We start from the raw sequence: 17,224 nt of genomic DNA on the forward strand, positions 1-17,224 counted from the left end.
TTATCTATCTGTAAACAAGATTGAAATTCTGCGTACACGATAACGACCGTAGAATTTTTTAAAGGGGTACCAAATCCTAAATCTAAGCGTAGTTGCCCTCTCTTTACGGGTATCCAAAACGTGACGTCACTGGCCGAATTATCGGGGGTTAAATCAAAAGCGTATAAGGCAAAGCCTAGAGGAAAGTCCGCCAACGCGACGTGATTTCCCTCGTCTTTGTAGTGAATCCCAGTTCTCGAGAATAGCGAATGATAGGCTAGCGTAAATTGTTAACTATTAAAATTGGGGGTCAACGCTTTCGAAGGGATTTGTTCGTTATCGACGTATAGAGCCAAATAATTTAGATCGAAATTTTCATAATTATAAGGATTAGACTTAACGGAGCCCTTATACGCTTTGTTGGTGGCTAAACCAATAATGATTCTGTTTGGCATTGGACCTAAGAATATATTGTCAAACTATCGTTCTGAATCGAACTAGCCAATGTTTTAGCTTTAATTTCGGTACGAGTAAAGGGATATTTGGCATTGCAACGCAATAATCCTTGCTGATGGGCTAATAAAATTTTAGGCATAATTTTAACTTTACGTACAATTAGAGCTGCGTCTATAAATTCGACTTTATACGCGTCGACAGTGTCGCTAAAAAGGGTAAATTTATCGTTATTTCTAGTTAGTGAAACCTTAAGTTGTACGCCATTAATTAAATATTTGTTAAAATTAAAAATGTCACAAAATATGTTCCCGTAAAGTTCAATTTCTTTCGAATCCGCGGCTTGGGTTTGACGCTTTGTGAATCCGGTGTTCGTCAGGAGGTCCATACTTCCGGCCGTGTCATTGTACCATCCAGATGTCGCTAGGTGAGTGTTTTTCGCATCGTTCCCAAAGTTGGGCAAGGTTTCGATATACGCCCGATAGGGGTAATTCGCGGCCGATGGTGAAACCGTCGTATCATTGAGTTTCACTTCGCATCCAAGTTGTCACCGTTGGTCTTGACGATTTTGACTTCACAATATATCATTGTCATGGCCAAATCGGTGTAAGAGTCTCCCGTACCCGGTACCGCAAATTCGATGATAGAACTGCTGTCGATAGACGAGATTGGTTTGTACCATACCGTTTGACCTTTTTCAACACTGAGTTGAGTCGGTAGTTCGTTGAAAATATTTAATTCGCTTTTAAGTACTTCCATTTTAGAGAACAAAAATATCGCGAACCGTACGCGTGAACTTGCGGCGTTTAACTGAACTCTTTTTCTTAGCGCGGGGCTTCTTCAATGCTTTCTTAGTATTTTTCTTCTCTTGCGACGACCCGAACCTTCTTGCGCAGCCATTCGTACACAGTTTCTGTCATTCGTTTATTGGCTGACGTTTTTAAGTCCTGACCTTGCAAGACGTCTCCGAGTACTTTCTTTCCTGTATAAAGAGCCCTTTTCCCCACGTATTTGGCAGACTGTTTGAGGAATGGGAATACAAACCTAGCTAGCCCTAAAAAAGCTACCAATTCCGTGTCCTTTTGGTCCCGCAAACCCAAAGAAATAAGGTAAATCTACTCCTCCCCCCGCCTTATTTAAATAATATTGCATGTAGGGACAATTTCTATCAGCGTACTGATAAGCCATTTTTACGGAGATCGTCGTAAATGTACTTTACACGTGACTGTACCAAACTGAAATGGCACGAATTCACCTAAACTAGTTCTTATATTAATGTCTATACTGTCAAAATAATTTCTACTGAGTTTAAGGTAATGCGGAGAATCGAAAGTTTTTGAAACGGTTGATCCATGGGGCGCGTTTTGGTCTACAACAATTGTTCGTAAAAGGGGGGCTAATGTTTCCCCCACCATTTCATTTCCAACCAAATCGGAATACAATAACATAAGATCGGGGACGAATAAGTTTAATTGCATAGGGGTATCTGATCTGATTGCTAGCGTGGGTGAAATATTAGTAAAATTATCTCTAAATCCTAAAATTTTCTTCAACTCCGACGTTAACTCGAGTTTACAATATGTGTACTATAGGAAGTGAATTGTACGTGTCCACTTTCTAAACTATATTCAAATTTTATTAAAGAATCATTATCGAACTCTGAATTAGCACTTTCCGGTAAACCAAGGTTCAAACTTTTAATACTTTCATTAGTACAGCCAAAAGTTCATGAGGATTTTTGTAGTACCCCAGAGGTATCTCGCGGAAGTCGTACGTATATTTGTAATCTACTATGTGGGCAGGAGGGTTCGTTAGTGATTCCTTAATTTCTATTCCTCATCCCATTGGTGCGCTTACAATATAAAAAGATAAAGGATAAATAATTTCTACCAAGGCAATTTCCCAATCTCCGCGTAAACTAATGGGTTTGGCCAACGTTGTAGAATACGAGGCTAGAGTATTTTCAAGATTGTTTTTATTCTTATCTCTAGTATTACTAGGAAGAGTTATGTAAATCCCAGACGTCAGCTTGATTAACCCAACCATTTAACGATGGAGGATATCCTAGCCAACTAACGTACAATTGTTTTACTCCGTTTTTAGCTCTCTGCCGTAAAACCTTGTTTAACTTGTACGAATGAGGCGCACTGACCCTTTGAAGCTCTCTCGAATAGAACATCCCTTTTATATCGATTTCTGATAGGTCTTTTATTTTATAAACGGGAGGATGTCTTTTAACTATAGCTACGACTTTAAATATTTCTTCGGTATAATTAGCTTCGAATCCCTTTTGAAATATCATTTTAGTTGTATTTATTCTAACCAAATCCCCTACTTCGAATTGCGGTTTCATTTTCAGTTTCTCGGCATAATATTTAGAGTAAATATTATTGTACCCAAGTAATACGTTAGTTTCCGAAACGTCATTAGGGGCCAATTTAATTGAGCTATGGTAAGAGGAATTGTACGCTTCGACCAAGTCCTGTAAGACTTCCAAATATCTATTTGTGGATTGATGGGTAAAATATCTATACATTTTTGTTTTTAACGTTCTATTAAACCTTTCTACGTTAGAGGCTTTTATCTCATCATTTTCGGTACTAAAAAATTTAACTTTATTCTTTTTGAAATATCCTTGTACTTCTTTATTCCTAAATTCCGTGCCCTTGTCCGATTGGAATTTACCCGGAATTCTGTTTTTAAAAACCATTTTTATATTTTCCAAAACCTCTTTCCCCGATATAGTTTTAAGAGGTAACCCACGCTTTTATACTAAAACAGTCTATAATTGTTAAAATATATTTGTATCCGTCATTATCAGCCTCTAACGAACGCATATCGTTAATATCCGGCTGGTATTGTTCCCTTATATTACTAATTACTATTTTATTTCGTTTAAACTTTTTATATTTCGGCCTAAGCATCGTAAAAGCGTCGATTCCTCTTAACCGTTTTTCTACAGTTTCCCTACTTAGGCCGTGAGACTTTACGGACTAAAATAACCTTTCAGCGCCTCCGAAAGACGCCGGATGCTTTGGGTCAAAATATATTTTTTATATAATAGCTTCTCCCATACTTTCGACTTTCGCGCGCGACTCCTTGTTTGTTTATACGAGTGATGAGAAGAGTCTCCGTCTGACGCGGAGTGATCTCGGTCGAGGCTACGAGTGGAGTGGGGGTTATCTGTCCTACGCGCGTTCCCTCTTTGAGGAAACGGATACTCGCGCTTCACATTTCGCTTAACGGGAAAACGTCTAGTTTGTTGTCGGGCGCTCGGAGCTAGTGGGTCGGTGAAGAGTTAAATTGGGTTAAATTGTTTATAAATGCGAAATATCCGATAGGTTTTGGGTAGGTTTTAGGATTTAAATACGCTTTGGCAATTTCGCTAATATTGGAACCTTTAATTGGTCGACCGTTTATTACGAGCTCACCGTTTTCATCCCACCGTATTCTATCGGATACAGTTTCCAACTGATCAACCATGTTTTGCGCTTGATGATAATATATCAAAGGCAAATCGTCTATCCAGTCCCTACTTAGCGAGTCGTGCTCGGGGGCAATTTCGATTTCTTTAGGAGGCATGGCCTGTTTACGTAGATTTCCGTGTCTCATTAAAGCTTGTTCGTATAAAATCCATATCGAGGCGTCGTCCAAATCTTTCATATTTAATATTTGGTCCATCTTAGCGTCTAATTCAGAGACGGTCAGAGCGAGGGGGTGCGGGAACGGGTCGGGCTTTATAACGTCGCTAGGGACAAGAATCATTTTTCTGGCGTGTTTCATTGTTTACTTCCGAATATAGAACCAAGTAGGGTTGAAACGACGGGTAAAAGAAACGAGAAAAATCTGCCTCCAGACTGTACTAACAATTTCTTTTTACTTTTCCAAGCTACACGTTTAGTGGCTAATTTTCTAAGGGTATTTTTATGACGAGATAACCTGGTTTTTTGGTATTTTATAGTTTAACGTTACCAATTAAAGTGTTATGAATACACTCGGCTAAGGCGTCTATGAGGGATTTGTCGGCTTTAGCTAAAATGGCTTTTCGTTGAACGGGTTTGCAACGACCGAGATATCGGAGAGCGTCTCTCTCGATACGCACTCTACGAGACATGATTCATAACTGATTGAGATTTCGAAATATTAGTTCTATTTATTTGGGGAGATAGGCATAGCACGTTTCTCTCGGTAAAATATTAGTTAAGACTCTTTGATCTTCGAGACACATTTGAGTTAAATTGAATACTAGATAACCGTGAGGTCTGGAAGTAGCGTGTTCGTAGGCGTCTACTACAAAACGCCATTTATCAGGGAACATTTGTCTAGCGAGATAAGCCACTTCCCAGCAAACACAAATCGTCCCTGGGACGTCCCAGCATGGTCCATAGAGCCCAGCTTGGTCCGGTCCAAAATTTGTCCTACGGGACGAATAACGGACGTCCCATTTTAGTCCTCGTAGAACCAAATTCGCGACATCCAATATTCAGCCCAATCGACATCGCATTGATCTCCACTATTCGTCCGAAATGTTTCGTCCATCAATGCTATCTAGAGGTGCGTTTATCAGCAATTAATTTTCTTTTTTTTCACCTGTATTTGTATTTGAGCTGTTAATGATTAATGAACCACAAAATATTAATTTTATTAAGAATATTATTATTTAAATTTACGAGTTTATTTAACGTGAATTTATGAAATTACGTGTTAAATTAAAACTACTTAATTATTTAATTAATTTTCTCTGTTATTAATTTTAATATTTTTTATATTATTATTTTCTTAGTTTTTATTTCCATTATTTTCATTTCCATTATTTTCATTTTATGAATTATTTCTACAATCACAGCCAATTACTGAGAAAAAGCTGATCTAAGTTGGCTGAGCTAAAGTCCTTTTAAAATATCTGGTAGCCCAGTTTGTAGTTTCTTTTGTACGACGCCATTACTGGATAGTTTGGAATCGGTCACCATAAAGTCCATAATGCGTTCTACACAAACGTTAAAGATTATAACATAGTAATCTCTAGTATTGCTGATAATATATCATAAGAGTAAGTATTTTATTAAAAAACTGTTTGATGTTTTTAATGATTTTAACTCGATTTTTTTAATGTGTCTTTTACAGAGGTAGGAAGAAAATATGTTTGATCAAAGTCTATTCATTTTGGACCTGTACGTTTCAATTTAACTTTTTAAGTTTATTATTCATTACTCTCACTGAGTGGTTCGCCTAAACTTTATTTTATACCGTGATAATTTATATAGTTAAATTGTTATTCCAAAAGTAAGATTTGCGTTGAATTCTCCGAATGTTAGGGAAGGTTCGCTGGTTTTAAAGTTCATTTTGGACCTGTACATGTTTCAATTTAACTTTTTAAGTTTATTATTCATTACTCTCACTGAACGGTACGCCTAAAGCTTTATTTCATACTGTTATAATTTATTTATTGAATTTGGAATTCCAAAAGTAAGATTTGCGTTGAATTTTCCGAATGTTATGGAAGGTTCGTTTCTTTTAAAGTTCATTTTGGACCTGTACAGGTTTCAATTTAACTTTTTAAGTTTATTATTCATTACTCTCACTGAACGGTTCGCCTAAAGCTTTATTTCATACTGTTACATTTTATATATTGAATTTGTAATTCCATTAGTAAGATTTGGGTAGATATTAAAATTAAGCTTCGATAGTACATTTTTCATCCGATAGTCTTAATTTTTTTTAACGAATAGTATTAAATGACTTAGTTTTATTTTGCTTCTGATTTAAAAATTAATTTTATTGTTATTTTACATTTGTATAAGGATGGTTATTTAATTTTTTAATAGTTTAGTTCGAAATTTATTTTGTTATATAAAAATTAAATAACTATATAAGTTTTGTAATTTATATTTTAACTGCTAATACTTGCAGAGTTCGTGTTATTACAATCAAATTGTACACTTGTTGCTGGATATTTTCCATAATCTTGTATTTTAATGTTTTGAATAAAATTTTAATATAAAGTTTGGCTTTTTAAATTATTTGTTCAGAATACGATATCAAATGAACGTCCTATTGAGCCATGATTGAACCAAATTAAAGGCCTAAAGACATCTCTAGGTTTTATAGAAAAACATCCAGGGGGCGACCGCCGTAAATGCCATTGGACGTCCGAAAACTCGACCCCGGGACGTACTACGGCTATAGACAAACCGGACATTTGGACGTCCTTTAACGTCCAACCGACGTCAACCCCGGATTTTGGGATGTCCTACGGACGAAGGCAAGATCCGAGTGTGACGTCTATCGGATGTTCATAGGACGTGTTTGTGTTTGCTGGGTTGTTGACGGTCTCGGGGACTTTTCAATAAAATAATATAATGCGAATTCAAGGAAACTGTTCGGCTATCTTTCGATTGATGGAATAAGTTCTGAGTAGTAAAAATAACGCTTAGAGAACGGTGATGCGTGCCTTTCACGAATAAATCTCCAATTTGACCTTTACTCTCGCTTATTTGGATCTTTTCCGTCATAGTCCGATAAAACAGGCAATCCTTCTTTAAAAACTACGCGATGTTTCATTTTATCGCATAAAGGCTGCCACTCTCCGTAATACCAATGTATTTCTTTGAAACCTGGAACAAACATTTCCTCTTCGTGATTAATTATAGATTCAATTAAATAGCTTTTGCCACTCTGACTCGGGCCAGCCGTTACGCAATTAAACCGATGAATAAATTGCATGGTTATCTCCCTTCGAGTACTAACGAACAAATGAAAATGTATATTAAAATTCGGTTAAATTTATGGGACTCTTCAGCGGGGGAAAAATAAAATCGAATAACCTATTTCGTCCATTACCCCGTATAGGTTTTATATTCACTTAAAAGTCGCAAGACTATATTCACTTTAATGTCGCAAGACTGACACCTATATTCACTTTAGAGTGGTGAGACTAGAAGCTTAATTTTTAGCGAGAATTAGCGATTGGCAGCCGCTACGTCCCCTTCCTCAGGACCAATTAGATTCGCTTTTTATAGCCGTAGGGTACCGTAGTGAAGTCATCCAGTAATCGTACCTTGTCTACGACGGGTCTATAGATTTTAGTACGGTCGACGGAAACGACCGTATGGTCGGGAAGCCGTAGAATCTGCCGCGGCTGGGGCACGTTTACTGGCTCGTTCGTTTCTCCGTCGACGCCTATCAATCTTTTAAGCGTGTCCATATTAACCAAATCTTTAATGCCTTGATTTATACGGAACCCTTTGACCTTCATCTCGTTGGAGACTTTACCGGTCGTAGGGTTCAGTACTTTAAAAGCGTAATTTTTTGCACCACCTGTAGCCAATTCTTGTATGTACGAGCCTTTTCCGTACTTTTCCAACTCATCTGTCATTTATCCGAGATAGTTTCCAGTCTATCCCATTACGTTCTTTTAGATAAATGCTGTTGTCCGTATCATAATAATACGAAATCGGGCCTAATCTCATTAAATAAGAGTATAACTTGATCCTAGCCATTGCGGTCGTATAGGCGGCAATTACTACGTTCGTGTTTCGGTAAACAAGATCGATATCTTTCAAAAACGTCCACTTGACCACGCAATGCATTTGACTTAAGGGAATAACCGATTTAACTTCTATGTCGGGGGCTAAGAATAAATCGAAAAACGTTTTGGGTTCGCTAATAATAGCCGATTGGTCTTTGCGCGGGTTAAGACCGAACCGTCCCCAAAAAGAGTTAAGGCAAAGCTTCGCGATGGTACGAAGTCCGGGGTTCTTTTTGATATTGGTAGCATCTAGTTTTACTCCTTCCTTATCGTAATATTCGTCAAAGTATTTTTTAATCTCTTCATCGGTCTCTATTCCCGAGGGTAAGCCGCTGGATTCCTGTTTGAGTTTAAGAAAAGCGTTGACGTATTCGGAGAATAGACCGCCCTCTTTCGATAACGGATCGTATTTTACTACCTCGTATTCCCAAATTTCGTGAATAGAAATGACCTTGTAACCCATTTCGATTGCCAACTGTACCTCGTCAGCGACCCAAGTACCAGATATTTCTCGTTCAGAGTCTTCGTGGGGGCAATCCTGCTGGTTTCGAAACTCGCTACATTTTTGACAATTGGCAAACACTAGTTTCGATCCTATTCTTTGGGGTAAAACGGGATGATAGAGAGATTGAGGCGGTAACATTGTCGCTTTTATTAAACCGTTTACCGTAGAAATGTCAGGGAAAGGAGCTTTTACGTGTATTTTAGGGTGTCCCACGGGTAACTTGCAATACTTGTTACACCACGGATAGAGTGAACAAATATCAATGTATTTAATTTCCTCCCCCTCTTTACACTTGGCTCTTTAATTTTTAATTTTTAATTTTGAGTAGAAAGATAGGCGTCGATGGCGGGGCTAGTACGCCTCTCGGCTTTGAAGGTACATTCAAATTTCTCATGGTCAGTGTATCGCAATTGCTTCAAGCGGTCTGTGGTAGCAACGGTTGACGCATATCGTGAATTATGGGTCTGTGTGTGGTTGCCGTATAACGCTAAGTTTCTATTGATAGGAAAACACTTTATACAGCCGTGATAATAACAACCGTGATATTGAAACACTTCGTTATCGAGAAGTCCGTCCACGTTAATGTTAAGAATTCTAGGTTCAAATCCATTAAAAGCGGACTGTATTTCCTTCCCTCGTAAGTGAGACATCCATTCAAGCCATTCAATCGCGCCAAAACTCTGGTTACAGTCCATACAATAGCCGAAAGGGGGCACTACACCAATCGTATCGGGTTGTAAAAAGTGTTTCCTAAAGATAAAACTGCATACTCCAGCAATCGTTATCGCGGTTAAGAAAGGGTCTATTTCGAATTTATCCATGAAAATAGAACGATAAGATAAACAGCCTTGCAAAAGAATGTTTACGTCCTGGCGACAGTACCGGATTAAATCTCTTTTATAATCAAAATAATTAAAGTTAGGGTCGGAATTACCGCAAGCTTCTGACAGCGAATCGTTATACCACTGGATAAATTCATCGTAGGCCTTACCGCTTAAACCATTAGGGTCGTACACTTCGATCGGAGGCATGCCATTATGTAGTACGTAATTGGTTTCGTTCGAACGGGTGGGATCAAATTCATGGTCTACTGTATTAAACAATAAATGCGGGAAATGTCACTTATTCAAATTATTATCTAAACCGAATGTGGAAACGAATTGAGAAAGCGCAAAAGGCATAAAATTTAGGGAATCTAAGAATTTTAATTTTTTATACTGTACATTCATGAATTTGGTCAGGACTTTAGGAGTCCACTTTAAATCGACCATTTTACGTACTATAAATTGCGCATCGTAACCTTTAGCGTTATGGGCGATACATATTATCTAATCAGCCACTCTGTTAAGCGTACGAAGATACTCCAGAAAGTCACCGACGGGGTCTTTTGAGAGAAATATTTTCTCCCGAGGACCTCCTCCGCATTTAGCGCATGCGTACCGATTATCTTTTTCTTCGAAACAGAATTTACACGCTTTTTGCGAAACGCATAAAATTGGTTCGTGAATCAAAGCATTGGCATCAGTACGCTTCGTTTGTATACATTCAAAGTCATAACAAACAAAGACTTCCGTTTTTGGAGTCCTTCTCTTGGTCGGTGGTGATTGTTCATTGTCGGAGTCGTGGACCCGTTTATTATTTCTATTTATTCGAGAACGAGTAGTTTTTTCGGCAGAATCTTTACGGTCGGTCTTTAAAGGTTGCATATAACATAGATGACCAGCGGGATTAAACTCACTACACCAAAGACAATAAGTCTCTCCGCAAACGTGTACTGCCTTACGCTTAAACATACTGACATATTTCCCGCAATGATTACAAACGTAAATTTTATTACATAAGGGTTCGGGTATATGGTAATCGTAACAATTTTGATTAAGGAAAACTCTTAAACATGTTTGACAAGTTATTTTAGTCACTCCCTTTATGTAATCTTGTTTTCTACAACAAGCGTGACAGAAAAGAGAGCAGTTATGGTCAGTGAGATGATTATAACCTACCAAACATTTCTCGCAAAATCTATTAAACGCGAAAAGGGGCTTGGGGTTAGTAATTACGTTGAAATGATTGTCAATATTTAAAAGGTAAAGCCGTTTGCGGAGAGATCCTTGCCATTCCCTCTCTTCATCTACGTCACCGAAAACAATTACAGGAACCGGATCGCGTAATCGAAAAACGATAATACTGTATTCGGGTAAGATTTCTTGGAACCGAGTTAACGCGTCCGGCCCCGAGCAATCGTCATCGGATAACCCTGCGTAAGCTAAAAGTTCTCTAGCTTGCAAGGTCTGAAGCAAAACTTCAATGTTTTTACCTCTACACTGGCTGATAGTAGTATATTTTCTCTTAAGTTCTAAATCATCTTTATTTTGTATATGCTCTCGGTGAGCTATAGCTACAACAAGAGCTCTAGCTAAACAAATTTTATCCTTATTGTCTATCGTTATCGTGCAATTTTTATAAAAAGAAAACTCTTTTTCGAGGGAAATACGTAACCCAGCAGGTCTAATTCATCCCTGGGGTAGCCTGACTCGATTAAAAGTGACCGTAACGATTCCTTCAAAGAAACTACCATCGTTCTCGGATCTATAGCTCTTTTCATCGATATACGTCATCAACCATTGCAAATCCAATTGGTCCCTTCGCCGGAAACTGACGTGAATTTGGAAGCCGGGTTTGTTGACATTCAGAAATGAAACCGAAGCCATATCTGAAGGCCAACAGTCTTCCAATAGGGTTTCCATCAACGTATAAATACCATTTTCGATATTATTTTCTAGTCTGACATTTAAAGTCCGTCCCAATAGTCCAAAATTTGGGAAATTTTGTACTTTATTATTCAATATTTTTACTGAACCTGGAAAATTAGGAAAGGACGGAGGCGTTATTGGAACGTCAGCTAGCCCACCACTAACTTGAGGAAGAGACGAAGCGGGGGCAGCCAAATGCGCGTTCTCGGGGTTCGCGTTACTAATTTCCATAGCCTGAGACAAGGGTGGCGAATACTGTGGAGCTCGTGAGGGACCAGCGACAGCTATGGGGCAGCTAACAACGCTTTAGCTTCCTCAAACATTTCGATCGCCCTTGCGGCAGCGGCGGCAATTTCCTCCGCGTCCCGTCGGGCAACTTCTACGTTCTCCGCTAAGCGCTGAAGGCTGTCCGTACTGGGCGACGACATGATAAAATTATCTTCCAAAGATAAAGAGTGGCAAGTGTCATCTGATTCTAGAAAGGGTGAGGGAGCATCCGTAGGCGTAAACGAGGGCGAATTACGTACTGCGACAGGTGGAATAGAACTAGAACTTAAAAGGGGTGAAGGTAAATTAACGATAGGGGATGTACAGATTTGACGAATTAGTTGATATTCGCTAAGATATTCTCGTACCGTCGTCATTTCTTTTAAACGTTCCATTTGCGAATCAGTTACTGTAGTTAAGGGAGGGGTAGGATCTTGGGTATCAGTTAAATCTATTATTTCCATTTCTGGAGAATCGGGTAAAGTAATTATGGGTACTGCTGGGAGCTCGTTATCAGTTATATCAATCAATTCAGGGGAGTCGATTGAAATAATTTCCGGGATATCAACTAAATTAATTTCTGGGTATTGTAAACCTTTCATTTTAATGTCAATTTACTTTGAAAATGAAACCTAATTCCAAAAATTTTGCTAAAATTTATCCAAATAAACTTACGTAGAGAGAGAGAGCGCGCGCTTCAAAAATCTTAGTACTAGACGCACAAAGAACAACAATCGAGTGACGTTCCCGCTGTTGAAGGACCCCCTTATATAGGGGCGAGGGGAAGATAGTAAGCTTATCTCTTATTCCCAAAGAACTTGTTCAGTTCCCGAGAATATATTAGATTATGTTAGGGTTAGGCAAAAATTTACTTATTTACGATAATATTCCATTTAACTTCATTTCTGAAATGGACTCTGAAGTACAAACATCGGCCATAATTGCCGTCCTGAAACAACCATCTAAAATTATAGCCGTGGTGATTATTTTAATTACAATTTTCTTATTTGAGTTCATTTTGTGGTATTTTGAAAACGTTTCTACCGTAAAATTGTAACTTTTTCACTGTAGTTCGCAAAATGGTATTAATCGTATACTAATTTAATGTAAATTTCTATTAATTACATTGTTTTCTAGGATATGATTGCATCAAAAGCTCTCGAGAGGAATCTAGATTGTTTTTTTTCAAGTGGGTTAATTATGTGACGTCAAACTATGGGTTCCACTTTAGATATTAAACTGGGTTAATTATGTGTCGTCAACAATGGGTTTTTTTTCAAGTGGGTAAAATTATATGACGTCAATGGGAATAATTAGATGCAGTTTCGAGCACGAGACGGTTTAATTTCGAGTGTTTAGAACTGTTATCTCAGAGAGAGAGACAGCCAATAGAATTTGAGCGTTATTTGAAGTTTAGATCACGTGATTAATTAATCGCAACAAGATAGGAACTGATTATTCTCCCACGCGTCATTTCTCTCCGAGACGCTGAACTGAAAAGAAGTGCATCCGCTTTGCTCCCGTCGTCTACCGTAAACATGGAAAAACGATCTATTGGTAAGACTAATTTTATTAATACTATTACTGTTTCAATAGACAAAGGTTTAACATTTTTTACATTTTCTATAGCCGAGACGCATACCGTATCCAAACGCAGGGCCCAAGAGAGACGTATCAACATAAAAATCACGTTAGGAGGATCAGTCTACATTTCTTTTGGTTTCGACGAATCAAAATTACAAGTTCTTTTCTTCACAAAATCGAACGAAAATATTCTGTTCCTGACCTCCGACCCCTGTAGCATTAGGGTGTCGGTCAAGAGTCGGGTATGGGTCTAAAAGTCGTTTTCAGGTCGACGACCGTATGCCGACTCAAATTGTTCAATTTTTTCAAACCCCAAAAATTACAAATTTCCATTTTGAGACTTTATAAAGTCGGCAAGTCGACTTTAATGTACAGTCGATAAGCCAACTTGATAAGGACCACACATGTATTTTTTTCTTATTTTTAAAATAATTGTATTTTATTGTATAATTATACTTGAAGTTAATTTTTAGAAATTAATTTGAATAATAAGTTACTTCCCCTGTAGCAAATTAGAGGCGGGCCGACGCCGGCAAAAGGTACTAAACACTAAAGTCGGCCGACCTTTGGATTGAGGGTCGAAATGTCGTAGGGGTAAAATGGTCGGCCGACTTCAAAACGTCGACTCTTTACCGCCAATTAATAGACTCTAACCGACTCCGAAACGACGTCGGGCCGACTTTATGTTAATGCTTATTTCCGACCCAAAACTGATCTCATTATTAGATTTTCGAATACAAATAAATTTGAAGAAAAACTAAAAGTGAATAAAAAATTCATCATCATCAAATAGTCAGAAAATAATTAAAATATCCCCTTTTCCTAAAAAAATATGGTCGGTTTCATAAAGTTAATGTCGAATCCAATAATTAAATGTAAGGTCTATTTTAAGTTGGATAATGGTCGGTATACCGACCATAAATAGTCCCAAAAAGGATTTACGGTTTTAGTGTCGAAAGACGTCGTCGACTATAAACCATTGAATTGGGAATAATACTGCTAGAATTAAAATTACTATTTCAGTTGCCAAGGTTACGCGGGACCTAGTCTGATAAGACGGTACGAAATTCATTTTTATAATTAGGCGGTAGCGCCATCTATATTTTGTAAAGTTATATGGCTAAAAATAAATAATTATTAGCTAACTCACCGTAACTTGAGTTAAAAAGAATCGTGTTGACAGAATAAAATTGTTTTTAAACAACTTCAAAGGTATGTTTGTTACGAGAAATCATACATTCCAATTTGGCATCAGATTCGCGAAAAAATTCAATTGCAATAGTTGCCACCACGGTAGAACGATTAAGTTGATAAAGTCTCTTTATGGAACGAAATTGATCCCGCTCCAGCCAGATTTAGTTGTACCTCTAATTATTCCCAACTCAATGCTATAAACCGACTTTTCGACCGTACCCCGACTCTAAACCAAAGACTATAATAAATAGACTGGCGTGTTCAATGGCTCAACTTGCATACGATAGCAGACGCTGGTCAAAATTTTCCCCACGCTTCAGAGTGCTACTAGTGGCGCCTCTAACGGCTGGTCAAAGGCGTCTCCCGTGTTTCGAAAGTGTTAACAGGTTTTTTGTATGAAGACGCCTGTCTAGTAAGCGAAGTATATACAGTCTTTGCTCTAAACCGACTTCATGTGTTACAGGGGTTTGGGATTTACGATATTATTTCAAAATATTAATTCCTGATTTTTATTGATATTGATTAATTATACTCTAAATAGATTAAATTTTTTTAAATGTATTAATAAATAGGCCTATTGATACGAGCACAAACGTTTTTCAAACGCCTCATAGTTTAAAAAATTCAAAAGCCCGCGCCAGTTGATACTTTCGCAGCGCCATCTCCGGAATAGCAACATGTTAGAAGTTTATTGGCGAACTTGCTTGAGATGAGAGGTGTAATTGTTGACTTGTGCGCTTAATTTTCTATTAAAAATAATGAAAAAATCATAATTGAAATCTTGAGAAATACATTAAATCGAAACTAACAAAGTAAGTTTTTCAATAATATATCAATATAAATAATATCTATATCAATTAATTATAGCTTTGTGAACAATGTTTTGCATGAGCGGTTAGGCCTTGGCAATTACAAGGTCATGTGCTTTATTAATAACATATAAAATAGACTACAACATTAAAATATAATGATATTTGTTAAAAGTATTTGAATTGTAATTGTTTTTACGTCTAAAAATCTATAAGCTTAATTAAAATGTTTCTTTTCTATATCACTACTATATTAATTCTATGTACTTCGCCAAAAGATTTTCAGTAGTATATATTGTTTGGATTAGTTCTATTAATATAAATATCTCATTTTTGTTTACAAAATAAATAATTGAAAATTATTATCGATTCAATCTCAGCTAAATTACTGTTAAGGCATCAAATTGGTATTAAGTGGGAGTTCCGAAGTGCGATTTAATTTGACGGCGGCACAACGTCGTTTCACAGTCGGAATTGTGTGTATATGAAATTAGCCCAACGTCGTTTCCGAGTCGGAAATATGCCTTTGTGAAGTCGGCCCATAGTCCTTTCTGATTCGGCCCATAGTCCTTTCTGAGTCGGCCCATAGTAATTTCTGAGTCGGCCCATAGTCATTTTTGAGTCGGTCCATAGTCCTTTCTGAGTCGAATTTTTTTGTCGATCAACGGACTACTTTTCTACTAGGACATTTCGACCTTTCAGAGTGGGGTGGCCCGACAGTAGGCCGACCTTTCTCTTTTAAGACACTAGCCGGCGTCGGCCCGACTCTAAAATGCCACAGGGGGAAGCTTTCAACAATCTACTCTCTCTTTGAGAAGAACTTTTCGCTGCTACGCAAACCGGAGCATCGTCGCTAACCCACAACATCATCGACTATCACGGCAACAACGTTTCCATCGTCGCCACGTCCAACAACATCAAATTGAACTCAGCCTACGGCCATGTTCTGGATCTGGGAGCTCGTGAAATCGGTGAGTTCCAAAAGAAATTTGATTTTATTCGGTTTCAAATAGATCTTTTAAATGATCATAAAAATGTTATCGAATGCATGTACTTAGCTATTGTTAAAAACCTTAAACAAATTCACGAATTATTATATCGTAAACTTTTGAGGGTTTATTTTTGTACCCCGATCAATTAAATTCGTACCATAAAGTAAAATCTTATTTTGGCTGTTTTAAATCACCCTCGGAAGTACTACAAGATTTTACCAATTTACTCGTAGATAATCAATTAACCTGTAAACTTAGCTACTTTACTTACGCGTAGGGGGCATTAGACGATGAAAATTTCAAGGTCATTCAAAATCTATCTCGAGAACCATTGGGTTAAGAGATTTTGTTTCAATTAGAAAAGTGTGCGCTACCACATTCTACGTCTAATACGCTTTGATCCGATGCAAATTGACAATAAGAAGCCGAGAAAACGTAGAAATAAACCTGGGTGGTCATCAAGCTAAAAATAACAAAGTTTCCAATCAACCTGTTTTCGGCGTTCAATTTTGAAGCTCCCAATTGATGAAATTAAGTCAGTTCAAATTTATTTAGACATAAACTTTGATGAGGAAAAACTTTCACTACTCTACTTTGTCGCATCTTGCTAAGTGGGTTCTGAACCTTTTGTTACCCTAGCAAAAGTAGTCTGGAGTTTATTAACGAACCAGCGTGGAATCTTTGTTATTTTTAGCTTGATGGCCACCCAGTTTTCTTTCTTCGTTTTCTCAGCTTCTTATTGGTCAATTTACATCGGGTCAAAGCTTATTAAACGTAGAATGTGGTAGCACACACTTTTCTAATTGCAACAAAATCTCTAAGCCCAGTGGTTCTGAAGTGAGATTTTGAATGACCTTGAAGACATGGTTGATCGTCCAATGGCCCTCTGGGCGTGCTATGTAACATGAAAAATTCAAAATCCTGGCTAAAACTGATTTTGAATTATTCGCCCTGAATCGTTTTTAGTGGACACCCCGTATAACAATGGCCGAATCCCCGTAAGATGCTTGTTCAATAAAACTCTTTTCAATCAATTCCTTCAAGATTTCAATTTGGTTCAAAACGTCACAAAGAAAAACGTTGTTCACGGTTTTACCTTTGATATCACTTAAATCCACAGCCAGAACTTGTCCCGTGTTCAATTTCACAGCCGGGGCACCGCC

The sequence above is a fragment of the Leiobunum rupestre genome, chromosome 5 (genome assembly GCF_980474605.1).
Source record: "Leiobunum rupestre chromosome 5, qqLeiRupe1.1.hap1, whole genome shotgun sequence".
Classification (NCBI taxonomy): Eukaryota; Metazoa; Arthropoda; class Arachnida; order Opiliones; family Sclerosomatidae; genus Leiobunum; species Leiobunum rupestre.